Here is a 26,301-nt window from a genome sequence, read left to right as displayed (position 1 = left end):
CATTTGCTTATTTTTGTGAATTTTTATAATTCTTATTATTTATAAAAAGAAGTGAATACCAAAACAAACTACGTACCACAGGAAAATGTGCTAGTTCAACAGAATCAGTTAGTAGATTTTCAGGACAAATTTATACAATATGTTGTTTTGGATGTGCTTCAAGAAAAATAAAATGAATCACACTTCAAAACAGAAATCCTTTTCAATAGTAAATGAAATCATTTATAATTGTTAAGCTTATTAGTCAGCTAAGAACAATACTAATCTCTTTGTAAAAATGTCTTTATTATGTCAAGATCTTCATTGCCTTTCTTGTATAAAAGCATTCCTTACACACGTGGTTGGCACAAAACATTTCAAACCTTAGTACTGAGAACTGTCAAAAACTGCATTAAGATGACTTTAATAGACCCACAAGAGATATGAAAGAGCTCTTAGCAGATTAAAAACATGGGATATTAGAACAGCTATGTTAGAGGCTGCTATGGGACTGACCAAAAGTGAAGCAGAAGGAAAAGGATCTACACTGGAGCAGCTATTAATAAAAGGGCAGGGGGGAAGTAAGACATCCAGAGTAGCAGCAGAGAGTTAATTAGAAAAGCCACCTTGTGAGAAAAGAGAAGGAACGGAACTAATTCAATATTCCTGGACCAGTAAAACTGTAGGGAATTGAAGGGATTGAGGAAAGATAAGTCAAAAAGTTCAATGAGTACAGTGTGAGTACTCGTTGCTAGAAGAAAAGATGCAACAAAAGAAAAGAGCATAAGGGGAAAACTAATTTCCTTTACAGGCAGGGTTATGGGAACAGAAATCAAAAACCTAAAGCCATTTTTTTAGTCTTGGTTAAAAGTAAAGTAAATTATACATTACAATACTGTTTAATAAATCTTGCCAACAAAGAATCCTACAAATATTTTGAATGCTGAAAGTTATTTGCAGGTACCGGATGTTTATACATTATGATCACAAGATCACAGTGAACAAAGAGCATGGTTAAGTGACAGGACAGGTTAGAAAAAAATGTTATTTAAAGTCTCTCCTTGTGTTTGCTGAGAAAGAACAAGACGTTTCCCTAGATCTTTAATGTTAATTTACAAAGTTCTTCCTGGGATATGCAGTGATAACTACAAAATTCCTGTTTAATCTTCTAAGACTGGTAGTCCTCCACTTCAAAGAATGTGATGAATGTGAACTGTTGGAAAACAGGGTATTGTTCATTGAAATGACAGAGTTCATTTTATGTAAAAAAGGAATTTGTTCATTTACATTGTAAATTCACTCACTGTCCCTGTGTTATTTAACTCTCTCACTTATAAACTATGTAGCTCTCCCTTTTTTTTTTTTCAGAAACACTCAGATTTTTGGATGTACTTTTCTCATAGTAGACTTTATGTAAATAAATGATGCTTCTAGCACATTCAAATCCAACAAATATCACAAAGTCTGCTTCTTCAACAGGGCTAGAGGTAAACATGAAAGGTATAGGAATTATTTACTAAAACTACGTGATTGCTATAGACAACTAGAAGTTATTATGAAAGTGTAAACATTACTGCTACACTTGGACTTCAAGTAGAGTCATATGAAGGCTAATAATGTAGTGATTAAGGTCCTGGCTCATTCTCTTGCACTTCTGACCATATGAAAACGAGGGAATCAATTGGGAGTGAATTAGTTCAATAAATCATCCCTACCTGCCTACCATCTATCTCCCAAAAAATACCTGATTAACATCAAAGAGCAGGAGCTACCTGGAAAAGGTGAAGCAAGTTTCCAAAGGCAAGAGGGGAAGTGTTTTTGGTAGCAGGGATGTGACTCAGAATAGATTTAGTTTATAAGGATTTCTCAATGACAAATTTGATAGATATTACATAAAATATATATAAAGCCATTTTTGTGAGTCAAAAAGAACAAAGTTACAACTACTTCCTACAAGTGAGGAACATTTTTTGTCATGATTACAACACTGTCTTAAACATTATTCCCCTTGGGGTCCAGCAGGACAGACCAATACTAAGATTCTACTAAACTAAGTAATAATTTCTGGGGGAAGAAATTTACTAAACAACACTCTGGTGACCAGAAAGAGCAAATGAGCTCGGTATACCAATCTTGCTGCAGTATTAGGACAAGTCTTTAGAATAGGAGGCTTCTCTAGTCTCTCTAGTAATAAACTATAGAAACTTAGAATATCAATAAATGTAAGCAGCACATCAGAAGATCTAGCTATGCATAAAATACATTTTGCAACTCTAGACTGACCATCAGAGTATGCACTTTAAATGTCTTCCCTGGTGAGAAGGCATAGATGCAGATTCATACGTGCTCCCAGTGTCTATGGTAATGAAGCACATTTGCAAGAGAGATGCTGACTCCCTTGGGGTGGAGTACACGGAACTAAGAGAATGAAGTATTAAACTTATGTGTTGGTAGTCAAAGCACTGTAACTTAAAATAACAGAATTCCTTAGTTATATACGATTGTTAAACTAGTACTAAAACTATTATTAATAGTGATATACAATATTATTTCATTTGTTCCTCACAAAAACTCTGAGATGAATTAAAGATGGTAGGCATTTTTGCCCCCATTTTATAAACAGTGACATAAGTACAAAGACATAGTGACAACCCAAAGACATGGTAAGTGACAGGCAGCCATGATTCTAGGTATTCTGAATCCAATCCTAGAATTCTTTCTACAATACCAGTGTTTCCCCAAATGTGGGATTAATGACACTGGTGATACATAGGCAAGACAGTAAATAACTATGAACCATATCCTAAGAATTTGTTCCATTTTCAATTATTTTTAAAGCATTCTGATATGTCAAGGAGAAGGTCTCAGTCTTTACCACCTCTGAGGCTAACAATCTCACTTTTTAAAGGAAAGTAGGCCCCACTGTTGGGTGTTGTCAAGCAAAAGCAGTTAGCCAAATCATGTAATATTATTTCATTTTTACTGTATTTAATTTTATGTTTATCTTCCAATTATGTCAAGGGATACTAGTTTTTCATTTCTGGTAGAAATATAAGGTTCTCCTTATTAAATGAATTCATTTAAGTAATTTAAGTAATTTTACAGAAAACTAGTAAGTAAAAAATAACTACATAGTGGACTTCGGAAAAAGCAAAATCATTAAGCAGTCTGCAAAGGACTGAAAATTAAAAATACTATACTACATATCATATGCTATAAATCATACTCTTTAATAATGAGAGTCTCACCAAAAGACTTTCCACTTTAGAAAACTTATTTCATACATAAATTAAAACAATTAGCTTCTTCATTGTATCAACTTATTAGTTACCTAAACTCCTAAACAAAATGAGTAGTAGCCGTAATACTACCATAGCAAGGGTCAAGTTAATTTTGAAGCAAACTTGGCATATCACCTACTTTTTAGCTATATTTTATTTTACTTATCCTAATATTTTCATAATAAAATTTATACATAAATACAGTTGCGTAAGATTCAAACAAAAAGAAATAACCAGAGTAAAATGTGATTGCCTCCTGCTTTATGCTCACACTCACTTCTGGCTATTCCTGTTCCTGGACATAATGACTAACCAACCTGATTAACCAACCGTAGGACGGCATGCAGTCCTCCAACGTCCTACCAATAAATTCACCTTCATGTGCATTTTTGTCTCTGTACTAGCCAGGAGCAGAAGAGTTAGCACTAACTGCAACAACAGACAGCCCCCAAATCTCAGTGCTTTAACTCCTAAGTTACTCATCTAATGGAGGGTACACAGGAGGTCTTGATCCACATGGTCACTTTAGAGACTCTGATTAACAAGGCTCTACCACTTTGTAGCTGTGCCATCCTGATGTAGCCTTAGAGGAGCTAAAGATTGTAGAGGTGGTATCATAGCTCCTAAATGCCTTGACTCACAAATAATACACTCACAAACTACTATCCAGAATATGCCACAGGGCCCAACCTAAATATAAGGGAAAATACACAGCTGAACATTTTATGTATCTGATAAAATACCTTTTTGTTCAATAGTACATATATGAACCAGGTGACAGATAATGTGTTTTCCTGCTACTTACTTTTCTTCACTTAACAATACATCTTGGAGCTCTTTTCAAGTGTGTATGTATGCGTGTCTGTGTGTACATGCATGTACAACTATTTTTATTGGTTTCATAGTATGCTATAGTATAGATAAAACTTACTTAACCATTCCACTATTTATGAATATTCAGGCTAGTTTTTTTCTATTATAAAAAAAGTGCTATAAAGAAGGAATACATCTAGTTTTTAATCAAACATTCTATAGAGTTGATCCTCTCCATATGTTTACTGGCCATTGGTTTCTCATGTTGTGTGAATAGCCTATTCATATCCTATGTCCATTTATCTATTGCATTGCTTGTCTTCCCTTAATGATTTACAGGATCTTGTTAAACATGATGAAATTTTTACTCCGATGTATTTAATATATATTTTTCCTTTAACTCTGCTTATGGTGTTAGTTAACTATTACTTGGCCAAATATATCAACGCCCTTCCTATAAGCCTTGTGATGTTTTATATTCTACGTAAGATGATCTTCCCCTTTTTAAGATTATGAAAGAATATTCTCCTGATTTTGTTTCTATTGGTTTTGCAGTTTTAAAACTGATTAGTTCTACAATCTATTTTGGGTATTAAGATAAAGGTATACCTTTATTTTTTTCTAAACAGATAATCAATTGTTCTCAATACCATTTACTGCATTATCCTTTTTTTTTAATTTGAAAGGGTATATTTATCATGAACTAAGTTCTCATTTATACATGGATCTGTTTATTTACTCCTGGTCTGTTACCATTCAGTTTTTATTACTATAGCTTTGTAGTATTTTATAAGATTGGTAGAACAAGTCCTTCACAGCTCTTCTTTTCTATATTCTCTTCCATGAACTTTAGAATTAGCTTTTCAACTTTTAAGAAAACCCTGTTTGATTGGATTATATTGAAATTATGCATTTGTTTGGGAGAGAAATGAATTCTGTATAACACTGAGTCTGCCCATCCAGACTGCCCAAACACAGTAATCTCACCATATATCCTTTGCAGCAAAAATCTCATTTTAAAATTTAGGCCTCCTTAATGGCCTTTCATATGTGAGTTATATGCTTCCCCCTAGCTCACTGGTTATGAGTGACCTATTATGAAGACTGATGCTATTTTTTGAAGTGATATCGTAGGCAGAATTCTAAAAATCTCTCCGATTCCAAACCTGCATCCCTGTAACCTACGAAAGTGATGAGAAATCTCATCCGTGATTGTGTTACATGGCACGATTGAGCTTAAAATTGGGACTGACCCATCCTCATAAGCCTTTCAAATTGGAGTGCTTCTCTGGCTGGTGGCAGAAGAGGAGGTCAGAGAGTTAAAGCAGAGAACGCTTCAACATGCACGTTTGCAGAAAGAGAGGCCACGTGAGAAGTGATGTGGGCAGCCTCTAGGAGCAGAGAGCACACCCCAGTTGACAGCCAGCAAGAACACAGAGACCTCAGTCCTCTGTAACTGAAAGGAAGGAAATGAATTCTCCCCAACAACCTGAAAGAGCTTGAAAGTCAATTCTTCCCCAGGACCACTACATAAAAGCCCAGTGTGACAGACACCTTAATTTCAGTCTTCTCAGACCTAGAACAGAGAACTCAGTTGAGTCCACTCAGACTTCTGATTTATAGAAATTATGAGATAATAAATGGGTATTGTTTTCCCCCTCCATGGGTTTTCAGGATTCCCAGGGAAAAGAAAATACACTCAGAACCACTTCCCCCTTCCTCAACTGTATTCGCATTAATGGTCCCTAATTAACACATATATGCCAACCAAAATCTTTAATTTCCTGCTAAATTTTAAGACTTTGGGGAAATAAAAGGCTAATTCTTCTTGTAAAAGTTTGAATATTTAAGGTACACAGTAAATCAAAAACAAAAATATCAAAGGACAAAAAAGAACCTCAAAAGTCATTGGGTAAATCGCCTAATGAAAATTAGGAGAACACTGTTATCAAACCCTAGAATCCAAAATCTATTTCACAAGAGGCCAGGATATATACAATAACGAAGTTTCTTTCAGTAATTATCTATAGTGACTACAATGTTTAAAGGCGAATACAATATTTTAGTAAAATAGTAATTAATCAACACTGCCAATCCACTAGTATAAATTATTGCACTATTTACCTTTGCCTTTAAGTGAAAATGCAATTTATTACATAGTATGTTAAATTTCTAAAACTTCATACTCTTAAGAAATACTGAATTATTCATGCTCTGATATCAGCTTAGAGAATTTTTTTTAATAGATCTTTATTGGAGTATAATTGCTTCACAATACTGTGTTAGTTTCTGTTGTACACCAAAGTGAATCAGCCATATGCATACATGTGTCCCCATATCCCCTCCCTCTTGAGCCTCCCTCCCATCCTCCCTATCCCACCCCTGTAGGTCATCACAGAGCACCCAGCTGATCTCCCTGTGCTATGCTTAGAGAATTTTGAACTGGTATATGGCTGAATTATATAATTTTTCAGAAGATATGTTGAAAGAAAATTATAATGGTACTCAATGACAAGACTGACAATAAGATAAGCTTCACTTATTCTGTCTGCATGCTTCTATACTATTTCAATCCTTTTTAACAAAATGTGTTGCATATAGTTCTTCGGTAAAATTTTTAAAACAAAGGAATAAATAAAAAAAGAAAAAAGTTTAGTGAATATGAAAGATCACGATTTTATTTTTGAGAATTGAGAGAAACATATTAAGTTTTAGAATCTGAAAACAAATTAGAGGGAAGTAAAAATGGAGTAGAAAGAATTTAAAGAAAATACTATAACATGGAATAATGGTTAGCTACTTGTTAGAACTATTAAAACAATGTTATGAGAGTTAATTAAAAAGAAAATTCATCCATTGTCTAAAATAAATTTTAAAGTTGTTTCTTAGTCAAAAATGATTTTTAAAATTATTGACTTCTCCAATACTGCTCTCCTCAAAATGCCAATTTCTATGAAATACAAATAAGAGAATTGTAGTGATAGACTAAGGAACCATTATCCTTCTTGAAGTTTTAACAAATGGTCTTATCAGGACAATGGACAGGGATCTTATTTCCTTAATTGATTTTCTTTGATGTCTCCATGGTTTTTCACTCAGTAAACAAAAGGTATTATTGATCTAACCACCAAGTTGTCCCTGCATGTTGGTCGCACATATTGCAGTCAATTTAACAGTTGTTGGGAAAGCACATCTAAACTCTACTTACCATTTGCCTGATGATTTGCATGGAACCTCACAAGGGAGAATGATCCCTTTGAGCTAATGCTTTGCCCATTCCTAAGCACTGTAGTTGATAATTTAAATTTCGTATTTTGCCACCATTTACATCTTAGTACAAGTAACTTCCCCACAAAAACAAGGCTAGTTCTGATGTAGAGGAGAGAGAGAGAATTGTGTTTTGTATGCAAGCCCCATGAAGGCAGGAACAATATCTGTTTCTTCTTTATCCTCTATCACAATGCCTGGAACATAGTAAACCCTCAATGAGGATTTGATGAAGGAAAGGAGGCGAGCACAAACTGAAATTCAACAAATAGCTCTGAGTTGCCAATGAACAACAAGAAAAAAAAAACCACACAGGCAAATGGTACATTAGGGGAGAAAAACAGCAAAAAGAAGAAGGTGATAGCAAAGGGAGTAAGAAAGTTCAGTTCTCATACTATTCCTAAATAAATGCATTTTATTTTTCTTTACTTCATGACTTTCTCATTTAATAGCTCCACCCATATGCTATTTTAAGGAATAAAATTCATTGGAATGGTAGGAAAAAACATTCTACCATGAAAGCCTGCTTCCAAAGAAGTAAGAAGATGGGGCCTTGTAAGCACTGTCAACATATTACATTAGATAACTATTTAGGTGAAGAATACTTTTACATTAGCAAAAGTAAAAATGTTTTGAAGCCAAAGATAAATGACTAAAGATATGGGTCAAAAAAATGGTTGATGACTAATTTGGGGCTGAATCAATGAACAATTAGGTTTACAGACAAATTTTATTTTTTTTAATGTAAAAAAAATTTTTTTTATTTTTATACATGGCCAGTTAGGGCATGAAATAGTCAAAAACATTTTAAATGATCTCCAGAAAGTTATCAAATGAGTACATGTAAACTATATATAGGGCTCAGTTCCATATTAATCCAAATTATAACATATTTATAAAGTCAAAAAGTACGAGTATTAAAAATTACTCTACATATTTTTCCATTACTGGTAATTGGTCTGTTCATATTTTCTCTTTCTTCCTGGTTCAGTCTTGGAAGGTTGTATGTTTCTAGAAATCTGTCCATTTCTTCTAGGTTGCCCAATTTATAGGCATATAATTTTTAGTGGCAGTCTCTTATGATCCTTCGTATTTATGTGGTATCAGTTGTAACTTGTCCTTTTTCACTTCCGATTTTATTGACTTGGGCTCTCTCTTTTTTTCTTTTTTTTTTTCAACATTTTTATTGGAGTATAATTGCTTTACAATGGTGTGTTAGTTTCTGCTTTATAACAAAGTGAATCAGCTATACATATTCATATATCCCCATACCTCCTCCCTCTTGCGTCTCCCTCCCACCCTCTCTATCCCACCCCTCCGGGGGATCACAAAGCACCGAGCTGATCTCCCTGTGCTATGTGGCAGCTTCCCACTAGCTATCTATTTTACATTTGGTAGTGTATATATGTCCATGCCACTCCCTCACTTCAGCCCAGCTCACCCTTCCTCCTCCCCGTGTCCTCAAGTCCATTCTCTACGTCTGCGTCTTTATTCCTGTCCTGCCCCTAGGTTCTTCAGAACCTTTTTTTTTTTTTAAAGATTCCATATATATGTGTTAGCATATGGTATTTGTTTTTCCCTTTCTGACTTACTTCACTCTGTATGACAGACTCTAGATCCATCCACCTCACTAAAAATAACTCAATTTCGTTTCTTTTTATGGCTGAGGAATATTCCATTGTATATATGTGTCAGATCTTCTTTATTCATTCAGCTGTCAATGGACACTTAGGTTTCTTCCACGTCCTGGCTATTGTAAATAGTGCTGCAATGAACATTGTGGTACATGACTCTTTTTGAATTATGGTTTTCTCAGGGTATATACCCAGCAGTGGGATTGCTGGGTCGTATGGTAGTTCTATTTTTAGTTTTTTGAGGAACCTCCATACTGTTCTCCATAGTGGCTGTATCAATTTACATTCCCATCAACAGTGCAAGAGGGATCCCTTTTCTCCACACGCTCTCCAGCATTTATTGTTTCTAGATTTTTTGATGATGGCCATTCTGATTGGTGTGAGGTGATACCTCACTGTAGTTTTGATTTGCATTTCTCTAATGATGAGTGATGTTGAGCATCCTTTCATGTGTTTGTTGGCAATCTGTATATCTTCTTTGGAGAAATGTCTATTTAGGTCTTCTGCCCATTTTTGGATTGGGCTGTTTGTTTTTTTGATATTGAGCGGCATGAGCTGCTTGTATATTTTGGAGATGAATCCTCTGTCAGTTGCTTCATTTGCAAATATTTTCTCCCATTCTGAGGGTTGTCTTTTCGTCTTGTTTGTGGTTTCCTTTGCTGTGCAAAAGTTTTTAAGTTTCATTAGGTCCCATTTGTTTATTTTTGTTTTGATTTCCATTTCTCTAGGAGGTGGGTCAAAAAGGATCTTGCTGTGATTTATGTCATAGAGTGTTCTGCCTGTGTTTTCCTCTAAGAGTTTTATAGTGTCTGGCCTTACATTTAGGTCTTTAATCCATTTTGAGTTTATTTTTGTGTATGGTATTAGGGAGTGTTCTAATTTCATTCTTTAACATGTAGCTGTCCACTTTTCCCAGTACCACTTATTGAAGAGGCTGTCTTTTCTCCATTGTACACTCATGCCTCCTTTATCAAAAATAAGGTGACCATATGTGCATGGGTTTATCTCTGGGCTTTCTATCCTGTTCCATTGATCTATATTTCTGTTTTTGTGCCAGTACAATACTATCTTGATTACTGTAGCCTTGTAGTATAGTCTGAAGTCAGGGAGCCTGATTCCTCCAGCTCTGTTTTTCTTTCTCAAGAGTGCTTTGGCTATTCATGGTCTTTTATGTTTCCACACAAGTTGCGAAATTTTTTGTTCTAGTTCTGTGAAAAATGCCAGTGGTAGTTTGATAGGGATTGCATTGAATCTGTAGATTGCTTTAGGTAGTAGAGTCATTTTTACAATGTTGATTCTTCCAATCCAAGAACATGGTATATCTCTCCGTCTGTTTGTATCATCTTTAATTTCTTTCATCAGTGTCTTATGGTTTTCTGCATACAGGTCTTTTGTCTCCTTAGGTAGGTTTATTCCTAGGTATTTTATTCTTTTTGTTGCAATGGTAAATGGGAGTGTTTCCTTAATTTCTCTTTCAGATTTTTCATCATTAGTATATAGGTATGCAAGAGATTTCTGTGCATTAATTTTGTATCCTGCTACTTTACCAAATTCATGGTTTAGATCTAGTAGTTTTCTGGTAGCATCTTTAGGATTCTCTATGTATAGTATCATGTCATTTGCAAACAGTGACAGCTTTACTTCTTCTTTTCCAATTTGGATTCCTTTTATTTCTTTTTCTTTTCTGATTGCTGTGGCTAAAACTTCCAAAACTATGTTAAATAATTCTTTTTTTCTTAATAAGTCTAGCTAAAGGTTAATCACTTTTGTGTATCTTTTTAAAGAACCAGGTCTTAGTTTCATTGATCTTTTCTATTGATTTTTAGTCTCTGTTTCATTTAATTCTGCTTTGATCATGGTTTCTTTCCTTTCTACTAACTTTGGGTTTTGTTTGTTCTTATTTTTCTAGCTTCTTTAGGTGTAAGGTTAGGTTATTTACTTGAGATTTTTCTTGTTTCTTGAGGTAAGCTTGTATCGCTATAAACGATAGTACTGCTCTTAGTACTGTTTTGGTGCATTCCATAGGTTTTGGATCATTGTGTTTTCATTTTCATTGTTTCCAGGTATTTTTTAATTTCCTCTTTGATTTCTTCAGTGATCCATTGGTTGTTCAGTACATACTGTTTAGCCTCCACCTGTTTGTGTTTTTTTGCAGTTTTTCTCTTGTAGTTGATTTCTAGTCCCACAGCATTGTGGTCAGAAAAGATGCTTGATATGATTTCAATTTTCTTATATTTACTGAGGTTTGTTTTGGGGACTAGCATGTGATCTATCTTGGAGCTTTATAGAATCATAACATCAATATTCAGTCCTTACCTAATCAATAGTTCAAAACAGTATTCAATAAATTGTTAACTCTTTAACTTCAAATTCTTCTGTGAGGTACATGGCTTTTTAAAAATGAAACAAAACTTAATAATATATAATCTATAAATGAGAAGTGCCTAAGACACAATTGGATTGATCTGAGGGCAGAGGAGGGCAGAGATGGACTGGGAAGAGGCACAGAAAACTTTCTGGCATGACAAAAATATCCCATATCCTGAACAAAGTATGGGTATAGGGATAAAATCACTTCTCACAGCACACTGAATAGTGTCACCTAAGATCCGTGTATTTCACTGTAAATAAATTGCAGCTCACAAAAAACTAAATGGCAAAAAAATAAATGTATGTAAAATATTTCTTGACTATAATGAAAACACAATTACAGAATGTAATTAATTCCAAACTGAGAACAGATACCTCTGTGTGTGTGTGTGTAATTTAGGGGGAGGAGTAGGTGTTTCCCCCATAAAAATGAAGCAGTAGTTTATTAAGTTTTCATAATGATATGTGGCCACAACAGCATCATAAAACATCTGTGGGAATGATGACCAAGAACATAATTAAACAAAGATTCTTCAAATTATTGTGTATTAACATAAAATAAATCCTTTTTTAAATGAAGCAAAATAACTACTGAATTATTTCACTCTGCTTAAGGGAAAAACTGATCAGAAGTAAAGTCATTCAATTTATTTCCTATTGTATATATATCACTGAAGTGGGACATTGTTAGTTGCTATCAAGGGTTAGTTCTCTAAACATCAGAGTTGCCTATTTACAATCTACAGTGGCTTTCATTTTTCAGATGTTTCTATTTAAAATGCCAGCAGTACAGTACTTTTTTTCTTCTGCCAATGGAGTTAAGAAGATAAAGCAAATGAATTTAGATACTTACAAAATAATGTAATCAATTCAATTTCTTTTGCAGCACAGTTAATTCCTATTGTTTAATTTTAACTTTATATTAGCACAAAGTACTTAGGATTAAATCAGTGTTTCCACTTACATGGCTCCAAAATACATTATAATAACTATCAAATAATTGATATAGATATGCTATGGCTTTGGGGATAATTTCAGTAATCTGTATAACTAAAATTTAAATTACCATTCAAATGATGATGAATTATTAATAAACTATGAAGTTTTACATGTGGCCAGAAATGTAAATTATATAAGACTTCGATAAACGTATTATCTTGAAAAAGCAGTTATGGAAAATAGGCTCATCAACTTAAGTAAGATGAAGAGAAGCTGGAGAAAGTCCAGGAACAAGTAATATAAATTACTAAATGACTGGGAAATGACTTAACAAAGAAAGCCTAAAATAATGTGGGTTAGTAGGGAACAGACTACTGGGGTGGAATTAATAACAGTCTTTATTCAACTAGATAAAGTAATACTATACAAACAGACCTTCAGTACTCTGCCCATTGAGAAAAGGATCTAAGAAGGTAAACGTAAGTAGCAACTAGAAGGGCTATGTTTAATACCAAGAAAAGTTTCCTTTTCAGTTTCAAGACTTTAGAGCCTAATTATAAAGATGGCTATAAAATCCATGGCCATACACACTCACCCTTACCACTTCAACATACACTGGTGTAGCTTTACACTACAGCATCTGAGAGATTTATCAGACCCTTAGCACCCTCTTTGCCCACCTGCATTTCAGCCAGAAATGTCAGGAAATTAACCCCCACCTGTGAGTGGCCAATGACTGACAGGAGTCTATATAAATACCCTAGGCTTCCTTTGCCCTCAGGTGAAATAACTCTGAGATGTGGCATAACACTGGCTCCCAGACTGCCCCAATGTGATCCATCTCCGATTAGCCACAGTTGTAACTTGTATAATAATATGATCTCTGTTAGATAAAATCCCTTCCCTGTCTCACTTTCCCAATAACCTATTGGCATTTCCTGGGATCATCCCCCGAATAAACTACTTGCACTGAAATCTTCATATCCAAGTTTGCTTTTTAACTACCTACGCTAAGACAACATACGTGCCATTTCATTGTACCACCTGTCTTTTCATATACTTGACAGTTTCTTCAAATTCCCCAACTATAAAATTTCTTGAAAAACTTTTATAACACAAGAACTAGAAAACTAATACCTTCCAACTTTCATTATTACAATACACTAAAAATAAATGATATCAAAACAGTTATTTAATACTAGCCAGCTATTGCTGCCTATTATCTCTGAGTCTGAATCCTGCTTTTTTTTTTAAGTGTGTACATGGGAGTGGGGGAAGATTAGCAAATATTTGTGAGGTATTACAGATATGCTGCACCAAACTGACCATGTTTATTACTTCAAGTGACAGAGAATGGAAGGAGGAGTAATTTCCTCACTCTGTGATTCAATGTTTTCTTAAATCTCTTTCCCATAACCACCTGAAGTCCATCTTGGACCATTTAAAATCACTTCACATCCCAATGGAATATACATTCCACACTTTAGAAAATATTACACTACAGAATAGATAAACCTGAGAAAGCTAATTTACAGTCTTACTCCGAAAAAAATTAATAAAGATCTCTTAAGATTTCTTTGACCTCTATATAGTTTCAGAAACTATTAAACAGAGAGTTAGGAATTCTAGTCTTAATGTTTTGTGTGGCTGTGGCCAAGTCACTTCATTTTTCTGGACCTCAGTTTCCTCAATCTTAAAATAAAAAAGTCAAATAGGTCCACGTTTTCTCTTTTCTGTTCTCCTCACCACTTCACTAACAAAAGGAGTGAGCGAAGGTGAAGCCGTAGGTTTCTTAATCCCATTCCTTCAAAGCAGTTCTGGGAAGATCAGGAGGAGACAGGAGAGAGAAAGAGAGGGAGGAGTAGGTGAAGAGGAAAGAAGGAGAGGGAGGGGGAGGAGAAAGGCTAGGAGGAGAGAAAGAAACAGAAAGGAAACGGACTTTTAAAACTACAGGTACCACCTTCCACTTATTAGAATGGCTACTATTGAAAAGAAAAAGATGACAAGTGTTGATGAGGATGTGGAGAAATTGGAACCTTTGTGTACTGTTGGTAGGAATGTAAAATGGTGCAGCCGGTGTGGAAAAGAGTATGGCAGTTCCTCAAAAAAGTTAAAAATAGAATATACTATATGACCCAGCAATTTCATTCCTGGGTATATACCCAAAAGGAATTGAAAGCAGGGTCTCAGAGAAACACTTGTATCCTCACGTTCACAGCAGCACTATTCACAACAGGCAAAAGCTGGAAGCAACTCAAGTGTCTCAACAGATGAATGGATCCACAAAATGTGTATACATACAATGGAATATTAGTCTTAAAAAGGAAGGAATTCTGACACATGCTACATCATAGATGAACCTTGAGGACATTATGCTGAGTGAAATAAGCCAACCACAAAAAGGCAAGTAGTATATGATTCCACTTACATGAGGTGCCTACAGTAGTCAAATTCACAGAGACAGAAAGTAGAATAGAGGTTACCAGGGGAAATGAGGAGTTGTTGTTTAATGGGTATAGAGTTTCAGTTTTGCAAGATGAAAAGAGTTCTTGAGGCTGGTTGCACAACAATGTGAATCTACTTAACGTGATTGAACTGTACCCTTAAGATGGTTATGATGGTAAATTTTATGTTACATTTATTTTATCATGAATTAAATTTTTTAAAAATACAGGTTACCATGGGACTATATGACATTTAAGATCTCTTTCAGCTCCACAGCCTTTAAATTAGCATTAACAACAATTATGTAATTTATCATGGTCATGATACAAGGTTCATGAACAAAATTAAAACAAAAAAATTATTTATCCCATATATATTATCCACAATATTTGCAGTATGTGTATTATAACCATTAATCTCTATGATCCAAGCAATGAGCTTCAGTGACTAATACTTATTCATGCTCTCTACAGAGAGTCACTAAAATATTACCTAAATGTTAAGAAATCTTATGGCCAAATAGAAAGTTCTGCAAATTTAAGGTTACTATTAATCTTTCTTCAAAACTGTCACCTCCATTTTGAATGCTATTAAATCCCAGTCAGATTGAAAGGCAGTTTCTTCTGTGCTCGCAGAGTAACATTAGTACACTCTCATGGTCAATCCTGTGTCAGGATGAACTGCACATGACTGCCGTTCTACCTTGATTCTGAGTCCCAGTGAGTAAGAACTCACCACGCAGTAGCTCACTGATCTTGTCTAGCTGTGTCCATAGCACACTGCAGCTACACCGTACTTATTAGAATTAGCACACCATTTACTCATAGGTTCTCATGTTTCTTAATGTTTCTTAATACAAGCTGACAAGATGATACCTAAAATTAAATAAGTGCTCGCTTTGGCAGCACATATACTAAAAATTGGAATGATATGGAGAAGATTAGCATGGCCCCTGCACAAGGATGACACGCAAATTCGTGAAGCGTCCCATATTTTTGAGAAATGGAAACAAAAACAAAAATAAACAAATGGGACCTAATGAAACTTAAAAGCTTTTGCACAGCAAAGGAAACCATAAACAAGACAAAAAGACAACCCTCAGAATAGGAGAAAATATTTGCAAACGAAGCAACTGACAAAGGATTAATCTCCAAAATATACAAGCAGCTCGTGCAGCTCAATATCAAAAAACAAACAACCCAATCCAAAAATAGGCAGAAGATCTAAATAGACATTTCTCCAAAGAAGATATACAGATTGCCAACAAACACATGAAAGGATGCTCAACATCACTCATCATTAAAGAAATGCAAATCAAAACTACAATGAGGTATCACCTCACACCAATCAAAATGGCCATCATCAAAAAATCTAGAAACAATAAATGCTGGAGAGGGTGTGGAGAAAAGGGAACCCTCTTGCACTGTTGGTGGGAATGTAAATTGATACAGCCACTATGGAGAACAGTATGGAGGTTCCTTAAAAAACTAAAAATAGAACTACCATACGACGCAGCAATCCCACTGCTGGGCATAAACCCTGAGAAAACCTTAATTCAAAAAGAGACATTTACCACAATGTTCATTGCAGAACTATTTACAATAGCCAGGACGTGGAAGCAACCTAAGTGTCCACTGACAGATAAGTGGATAAAGAAGATGTGGCACATATATACAATGGAATATTACTCAGCCATAAAAAGAAACGAAATTGAGTTATTTGTAGTGAGGTGGAAGGACCTAGTGTCTGTCATACAGAGTGAAGTAAGTCAGAAAGAGAAAAACAAATACCTTATGCTAACACATATATATGGAATCTTAAAAAAAAAAGTGGTTCTGAAGAACCTAGGGGCAGGACAGGAATAAAGACGCAGATGTAGAGAATGGACTTGAGGACACGGGGAGGAGGAAGGGTAAGCTGGGACAGAGTGAGAGAGTGGCATTGACATATATACACTGCCAAATGTAAAACAGATAGCTAGTGGGAAGCAGCCACATAGCACAGGGAGATCAGCCCCCTGATCTCCCACCTAGAGGGGTGGCATAGGGAGGGTGGGAGGGAGATGCAAGATGGAGGGGGTATGGGGATATATGTATACGTACAGCTGATTCACTTTGTTACACAGCAGAAACTAACACAACATTGTAAAGCAATTATACTCCAATAAAGATGTTAAAAAAATTAATAAATAAAATTAAATTAAATAAAAGATCTCCTGTCTTTTTATTGTATAATTTTATTTATTTCTTACTGAAAACATAAACCTGACCTAAAATAATTTATCATTTAAAAATTTTCTCTTTTCTTATTCTCATAAAATACACTCATATAAGTGTATTTTAAGAATCTATTTAAATAGACACAAATTACTGATTTAAGTAAAAGTATAAACGGAAGAAAATTAAACTATCAGTGTTACTAAATTATTAAGATATATACTGTTGGCCAATAAGCACAAAAGATGCTTAACATCATTAGTTATCAGAGAAATGCAAACTAAAACTACAATGAAATACCACTACATAAATCACTAGCATGGTTAAAATGAAAGCCACTTATAATTCCAAGTTCGGTAAGGATGCCAAGCAAATAGAACTCTCATACAGTGCTGGTAGGAATATAAAATGATATAACCACTTTGGAAAGTAGTATGGCAGTTGCTACAAGGTTAAACGAGCACATATCATATGACCCAGCAAGTCCACCCCTAGGTATTTATGTAAGAAAAATAAAAACATATGTTCACACAAAGACTTAACATATGAATGTTCAAAACTGAAAACAAGCCAAATGTTCAACAATAGGTGAGTGGATAAATAAACTCTGATATATCGTTAAAATGGAATGTTATTCACAAATGAAAAGGAATGAACCACTGAGAGACATAAAATCATGGATGAACCTCCAAATCACTATGTTGAGTAAAAGAAGCCCAACACAAAAGACTATATGTTGTTGCATGATTTTATTTATTTGAAACTCTAGAAAAGACATAACAAACTAAATGATAGCAAATCAGTATTTCCCTGGAGCTGGAAATGGGGGAGGGGAGGAACTGAGAGCAAAGAGGCATGAAGAAATTATTTGGGGTGATGAAAATGTTCAATATTTTGATTGTGATGGTGTTTATACAAGTATACACATTTGCCAAAACTCATTAAACGGTACACTTTTTTTTTTTTTAAAGAGTTTTTTGATGTGGACCACTTTTAAAGTCTTTATTAAATTTGTTACAATGTTGCTTCCGCTTTATGTTTTGGTTTTTTGGCCATGAGGCATGTGGGATCTGCTCCCTGACCAGGGATCAAATCTGCACCCTCTGCATTGGAAGGTGAAGTCTTAACCACTGGACCGCCAGGGAAGTCCCAAGCGGTATACTTAAATGGATTTTATTGTATGTAAATAGCACCTTCTTCATAGAAAGTGATAGCATGGTAATTAAGCAGCATATTAGTTCAGTAGTTTGCAAACTTTTTAAATCATTTTCCTCTCTTACTTAAAAAAATTACTTACAAATTACATACATGTTAAGAAGTATACACTCTACAAAACATATAGAAAAGTAGGAATTATAAAGAGCTAAAGATCAAATAATGAAATGTCCTGTTAATTGATGCAACTTCATTATTTAATCTAATGTCATAAAATGTACTTAGGTGAGAGGTTCATCACTGAAGATAATGGACATAAATCTGTATGTCAAAAATATTCTCAGTATGTAGAACTTGTGAAGCTAACTTCTTATCATTTAGACAGTGACTGTCTAAACAGACATTTTCTATGTGACTGTCAAAGAATTAGAGGAGTGCTCATTCTGTCATCTTGATTCTCCTTGCAATATTAGTGCTATCTTCAATCCGTAGGCTATATGTTAGAAAAATTTTAAGCTGCTTTTCCATATCATGAAGTTAGTTTAATTAAATCTAGACTACATAATCTATTAATCCACCTTACTGGAAGCAGAAAATGCAAAAAATAAGTGAGGGGGCGGTGAGAGGGGGACAAGGTGGTGGAGTAGGAAGATCCTGGGCTTGCCTCCTCCCATGGATACTATATATAGAAACTTAACTAGAAAACCCAAAAGACTCCACCAATACACTATTGGAACTAATAGATGTATTCAGTAAAGTTGCAGGATATAAAATTAATATACAGAAATCTGTTGCATTTCTATATATCAACAATAATCTATCAGAAAAAGAAAGAAAACAATCCCACTTACAGTTGCATCAAAAAGAATAAAATTTCTAAAAATAAACTTAACCAAGATGGTGAAAGACCTATACTCTGGAATCTATAAGACACTGATGAGAGAAACTAAAGAAGACACAAAGAAATGGAAGGATATACCATCTAACCAAATGGAAAAATTAACACTGTTAAAATGTCCATACCACCCAAAGCAATCTATAGATTCAATGCAATCCCTATCAAAATACCAATGCCATTTTTCATAGAAATGGAACAAATATTCTTAAATTTTGTATGGAACCACAAAAGAACACGAATAGCCAAAGTAATCTTGAGAAAGAAAACAAAGCTGGAGGTATCATTCTCCCTGATTCAAATCTATACTATAAATCTATAGTAATCAAAATAGTATGGTACTGGCACAAAAACAGACACATAGATCAATGGAACAGAGCCCAGAAATAAATCCATGCTTATATGGTCACCTAATCCTTGACAAGAGCAACCAAGAATACACAATAAGGAAGGAATAGTCTGTTCAATAAATGGTGTTGCGAAAAACTGGACAGCACCATGCAGAAGAATCAAACTGGACTATTTTCCCACACCATATACAATAATAAGCTCAAAATGGATTAAAGATTTAAATGTAAGACCTGAACCATAAAACTCCTAGAAGAAAATACAGGCAGTAAACTCTTTGACATCAGTCTTTGTAACATTTTTTTGGATCTGCCTCTTCAGGCAAGAGCAACAAAAGCAAAATTAAACAAATGGGACTATATCAAACAAAAAAGGTTTTGCACAATGAAGGAAACCATCAACAAAATGAAAAGGCAACCTACTAAATGGGAGAAGATATTTTCAAATGATATATCCCATAAAAAGTTAATATCTAAAATATATAAAGAAGTCATACAGCTCAATATCAAAAAAAAATCCAATTAAAAAAATCAGCAGAGGATCTGAATAGACATTTTTCTAAAGAAAGCATACAGATGGCCAATAACATGAAAGGATGCTCAACATCACTAATTATCAGGGAAATTCAAATCAAAACCACAATGAGATATCACCTCACGCCTGTTAGAATGGCTATCATCAAAAAGACAACAAATAACAAATGTTGGTGAGGCTGTAGAGAAAAGGAATGGTGGTGCACTGTTGGTGGGAATGTAAACTGGTGCAGCCACAATGGGAAATAGTATGGAGGTTCCTCTACTTCTGGGCATTTATATGAAGAAAACAAAAACTCCTATGCTAACTGCAGCATTATTTACAGTAGCCAAGATATGGAAGCAACCGAAGTGTCCATTGATAAATGAGCGGATAAAGAAGATGTGGTGTGTATATATGTATATGTGTGTGTATCTATCTATCTATCTATCTATATATTTATAAAATGGTATATTAGCCATAAAACGAATGAAATCTTCACATTTGCAACAACATGGATCTATCTATAGGGTATTATGCTAAGTGGAACTTTGTGTTTCCACTACATGGGGCATGGGTTCAATCCCTGGTCCCTGATCAGGGAACTAAGATCTCGCATGTGCACTGCACGGCCTGAATATATGAATGAATGAATAAAATCAATATAAAACACAAAGCAAACAAGCAAACAAAACAAAACAGAAACAGACTCATAGATACAGAGAAAAAATGGTGGTTGCAAAAGGGGGGGTGGGTAGATGGGTGAAATAGGTGAAGGAGATTAAGAGGGGCAAACTTCCAGTTACAAAATAAATAAGGCATTGGGGATGTAACATACAGCTTAGCGAGTATAGTGTATAATATGATAATAACTTTGTATGGTGACAGATGGCTACTAGACTTATTATGGTGATCATTTTGTAATGTACTTAAATGTCAAGTCACTATGTTGTACACCTGAAAATAGCATAATATTGCACATCAATTATACTTCAAGAAAAATTAAATAAAAATAAATAAATAAAACATTTTTCAAAAGTGAGGGGGCTACCATTAACCCCTCTTCCTTCAGTATGCCTCATTTATACATGTGATATATAAGTAATTATATCTTTGCTATATTTCCCATTTTTAATAAAAAATATAAATAGATATTCTAACATATCTTTTTCTTACTCTAATAAATCTTGCACAAATATAGGCTGTAGAAGTTCTGCTTTGGAGACATCTGAGAGTGATAATTTGTACTATTCAAAAATTATAGGGTTTAAAAATATGGAGTATGTGCATGTGCACGTTTAACACTAAACCTGTTATTAACTATTTTCAATCACTATTAATTTAGAAGGCACTTCAGTATTACCTAGTTCACTCATTAATTCAACATTATTGAGCACCTATTATGTACACCTATTAGGTTGTACTATAATGTAAACAAAAGAAGACATGGTGTCTGGATCATCAACTTACGATATAGTTTTGGGGAAAGACACTGATCACATAAATCAGTTAAAACCACAGCAATGAAATGGTCTGTGAGGGAAAGGTACACAGGTCTAGGAGAGTGCATAACAGAAAGACTTAATTTCACAGTGGTTTGGGGAATCAATCATGCTTCCCCGGGATGATGACTACTGACCTTCAGGGTTCAATAAAATATTATTAAAACATGCAAACATAAACCAAGGCGCAAACAATGATAGCTGTGGGGCCAACTATTATACGAAGTTTCTCTTGGCATCCAATCTATCTGTGGTATCATTTAGCCTTGATCAAGTTCATATTAAGGCTGGCTCTATTCCTCCTCATTAGCCCCCAAAATTGTAGCAGTTCAACCTCCTGGCACCAAAGCTATTTTAAACACATATGAAAACACACTGAAGTTGAATGGCAGTCTCAGTTCTAATGCATTAATTAAGATAATCTAGAATATGTTCATAGTTTCATTATAAAGATCATCTAAATAAACACATACACACATAGAGTGGATTCCTAAGAAAACATCCGTATATCACACTTTGAGAAACACTGCTCTTTGCAATCCGTTTCCTACCTCCAGTTCCTAGCAGTGTCTGGTATATGTATCAGTAATTTGTCCTTGTATCTGCAAAATGCTTTGTAGTTCACAAAGCCCATTACAAAGATTTTCTCATTTGATCCTAACAACAATTCTGGGTGAATTATCTATTTCAAAGATAAGGAAACTAAGGCTGGGTGGTACTTCTTCAAAGTAGTTTTTCTTCAGGAAGTTTCCCACAATTGCCCACTTCCATCAACTGATTCACCTCTGAATTATGTGTTTTTTGCTCCTATAGCATAGCTCTCTATATTATACTTCAGGCATCACCATTCTCTGTGTCATTTTCTGTTCACCTGTCTGTCTCTTTGACCTAACCTTAAAGTTCTTTATATGCCAGTAGCACATAACAGATGTTCAATCAATGCCCAGTGACCGCCTGTAATACAGTTATGGAGACTAAAGGACAGGGAGGTTAAAATGAGCTCAATACCACGTAGCTTATTTTGGCAGACCTAGAACTCCGACTCACTCACACCTCCTGAGATCAAGTTCAAGTCACTGTTCCTTTAGTCCATATCCCCAATATTTTGGGCAATATTACTGCTTCATAGGAAGCAGAAGAACAAAAACTGCATTCTTTCAATACTAAAGTATTACGAACCAAAACATAGATATGAATATAATTTAAGCCCAAACATCAAAAACATTTTCCACCTGTGAAATAAATTGTCTACTGAGATCAGTTAACACAGTCAGGAATCTATTTTTATACTGACAAAAGAGTATGGGGTTTGCTTACTACACTAGCTTCTCTAGGTCATATATTTTTTTCCTAGACAGAGTTCCCTGATGCTCTTTTGCTTTGTTATTTTTAGTATCTAATTGAAATAAACTAAAGAAACAATTTCTCTGAATCAATTTATGAAATCCCTGGAAAAAATTAAGAGTAATCATGAGTTTTAACTGTATAACTATCTACCAGATCAATGAACCACAGGCAACAAACACCTTAGTGAACCTCAATGTCAAAGCAAAGCCTTGCAAGTTAGCACAATAACAAAAAAGAAAAGTTATTGGTAAAAAAGGCTTTGCATAGAGTAATTATGTTACCAAGGGTCATAAACAGGACTATAATCAATGGTCTGCTCAGTCTCATACGAATCTCAGAAAAAAGTTATTACAGGGAACTAAAGTTTACGTTTATTCAAAGTAAAATTAACTTGCTTACTATCACTCTTCCAAAACTTCAGAAATAATTTTGCTCAGTTATTCCATTTATAGTTCCATTTACAAAAAAACCACAAAACCTCAAGTTAGTCTGTATTATAGTTTACTTCTGCTAGTGATGAGTTACAAAGTTACTCTGAGATTTACAAATGGGACAGTGCCTCTCTAATCCCTATTATACTAATAAGCATTTTTATTTAAGAATCACCTTTCTTCTTACATTTCAAGTGCTCTCTTTTCTAATGTATAATTTTTCTTATTTGGTTTCTTTAATCCTACTATTTTTAAAAAGCTGAGATTGCTAATAATAAGGAAGCACAGATTTAATAGAATCCAAAGTTATCAATACTTAATAACCCAGAAACACCAACTAGTAAACTTAGGCAGAGAAAAACAAAATCATGGCTTTGGTTAGCTGTATAGATTTGTGAGAAACAGCTTGACGAACTTGTAAACCAAAAATAAAAAGCTCTGCATATTATAATTTTCAGTTTTGAGGCCACCTTTTAAGTAACTTTTTTTTTTTTTTTTAATTTATGGCTGTGTTGGGTCTTCGTTTCTGTGCAAGGGCTTTCTCTAGTTGCGGCAAGCGGGGGCCACTCTTCATCGCGGTGCGCGGGCCTCTCTCTATTGCGGCCTCTCTTGTTGCGGAGCACAGGCTCCAGACGCGCAGGCTCAGTAGTTGTGGCTCACGGGCCCAGTTGCTCTGCAGCATGTGGGATCTTCCCAGACCAGGGCTCGAACCCGTGTCCCCTGCATTAGCAGGCAGATTCTCAACCACTGCGCCACCAGGGAAGCCCATTGAGGCCACCTTTTAATCACCCATTAAAATTATACCTTACAGATATAAAAGATAATCTTTTAAACAATCTTTAAATATTACAAGAAGATGAAAAATTATACCTTTTTATTTAATTAAAAAACTATATTCCACCTCTTCCCCTATTCAATAATTAATATATCAATTGTAATATAAATTTGGGTGAGTTTAACTTTTTTAAAGGCTGCTAATCAATTGATTTGATGAATCTGGTTTTCCTCACAGGCTGGAATGGGAATGGCTGTCTGGGCCTTCATACTATCCATATCTATACTGCTACTAAATAAAACAAAAATCAAAGCCGCAAACTGGCTAATTATCGTTTTTTGAGTTTAGTACCTAATTCCTACTTCCTGATACTTTTGTCTTCTTTCTTGAGAATAATTTTGTTTGCATTTTCTAGCAACCAGATTTTTAAAGCAACGCTCAATTGTACCACTAATTCATTATACACATCTGTTTTTAAAAGAGTCTTAAAAGTATCACCAATTTTGTTTCTTATTGATCGTTTTATGTGTTATTCAGGCTTGCTTATTTATTTATTTATTTTCTTGGTGGTAATCATCAAGACTGGGGAGTTGATGGGGAATATAGAGAGAACTGGGCAAAAAGCTCAGAACTGATTTTCCTCTTTTAAAACACTGATCCATTGAGATGAGACAAGAGTAGTTTAAATTTAGGATACTTTTTAGAAGAACTCTTTTTGCTTAGCATATGTATAAGGAAAACTTTCAGGTTTTATTTATTTAAAGATAAAATAGTAAGTGCCCATGTCTATTGAACACAATATTATGATTAGTAGCTTAAATTATCACTTACCAAACTTACCTCCGATTGGTAAAGTTATTCATTTCAAAATTTTTTTATATAACTCCAGACTGCTAGAAAAGTTGCAGGAGTCATACAAAATATTCCCAAGTTATCCTTTCTCCAGATTATCTAAATAACATTTTACTACATTGATTTTATCATGTTTCCCCTCTTTTTTTTTTTTAAGGTACTATATTTACTGATGTTCATACTTAGGGTCTGAGTTTAGGGAGGGCTTTAGGAAGTTCACGGTTTATAATTTTTTTAAAAATAAATAAATTTATTTATTTATTTTTGGCTGCATTGGCTCTTTGTTGCTGCATGCGGGCTTTCTCTAGTTGCGGCGAGCAGGGGCTACTCTTGGTTGCGGTGCGCGGGCTTCTCATTGCAGTGGCTTCTCTTATTGTGGAGCATGGGCTCTAGGCGCGCAGGCTGCAGTAGTTGCAGCACATGGGCTCAGTAGTTGTGGCTCCCGGGCTCTAGAGCACAGGCTCAGTAGTTCTGGCGCACGGGCTTAGTTGCTCGGCGGCGTGTGGGGTCTTCCTGGACCAGGGATCGAACCTGTGTCCCCTGAATTAGCAGGCGGATTCTTAACCACTGCGCCACCAGGGAATTCCCAAGGTTTACAATTTTTTTATTTGCTAGTTATCTTGCTCAAGCAGCCCTTTATACCCCGGATGTAGCTGCTTCACTAGCTTTGCTTGTGGGATCTTCAAAAACGTTCTGTGATTGATTCATAGAATTAAAATTAATCCTTCTTGACAGAAAGTGTATCATGTTCTTCACCATGAGACTGCCCATGTTTAGTATTGCTATGTCAGTGGGCTTATACCATTTATCTTGTTATAACTCATCTGACTGCTTTACTTCTGTAAGGTGGGGCTTAGGAGCTCAGGTTCTGAAGTCAGATATCTTGGGTTTGACTCTCAGCTAAAAATATCATGGCTGAAGGAAGGTGTATTAGTTAAACATCAGGTTTAGGGTTCAGCACTGAGCTACTAGGCAGCCAGGACAAAGAGGGTGGCTGCGATTTCCTCTCAGTAGGAAGTCTATCAGTTTGTAAGGGCTGTAAGAAAAATGAAACATCAGCATCTCAGCAGAAATGGCTTTGACTGATATCAACACAAGTTTTTAAAGAAAATAAAGAGCCACTCAATGTGTGTCTATTTCTAAAATCAGCCCTGGATAAAAGAAAGGGGAGAACGATCATTTTTCGTGGATAGAAAAGGTATGTTAAGTGCTCCATGGAATTAACCTTATGGTATGCTGGTTTAATACAGGCATCGAGCTTGAAGAACTTTAATGGACAATTCACCTGGCTATAAAAGAGTCCAGGAGAGGAGATGATGCTCAACTTGTGTACCATATATCCCTAGAGGTTCCACAAAGGCATCTCAGGAGCTGCTGTTAGGGGCAGGAGATGTGGACAAGACCCAAGTCCTTTCCCCTCCTCACACAAGGATTCAGTCTGAAGAGCTCAAGCTATTGTACTATTTAGTATATTCCTTCAATACAAACTGAGTACCTACTTGCTCAGCATTTACAGTTCCCATGAAAGAAGACTTTCAA

The 26,301-nt window shown here is 35.0% G+C and overlaps 1 protein-coding gene and 1 non-coding gene across 7 annotated transcripts in view; one reads left to right on the top strand and one right to left on the bottom strand.

Moving 5' to 3' along the window:
* Positions 1–26,301, bottom strand: part of RFX3 (regulatory factor X3) — a 293,286-nt gene that overhangs the window by 129,681 nt on the left and 137,304 nt on the right. The window lies entirely within an intron of this gene.
* Positions 15,618–15,725, top strand: LOC118897618. The gene has a single exon (XR_005020505.1). It is a non-coding gene; the product is annotated as a U6 spliceosomal RNA (small nuclear RNA).

The sequence above is a fragment of the Balaenoptera musculus genome, chromosome 6 (genome assembly GCF_009873245.2).
Source record: "Balaenoptera musculus isolate JJ_BM4_2016_0621 chromosome 6, mBalMus1.pri.v3, whole genome shotgun sequence".
Classification (NCBI taxonomy): Eukaryota; Metazoa; Chordata; class Mammalia; order Artiodactyla; family Balaenopteridae; genus Balaenoptera; species Balaenoptera musculus.
Note: the sequence above shows the minus strand (reverse complement) of the source record. Positions and strands in the feature narration are given on the sequence as shown.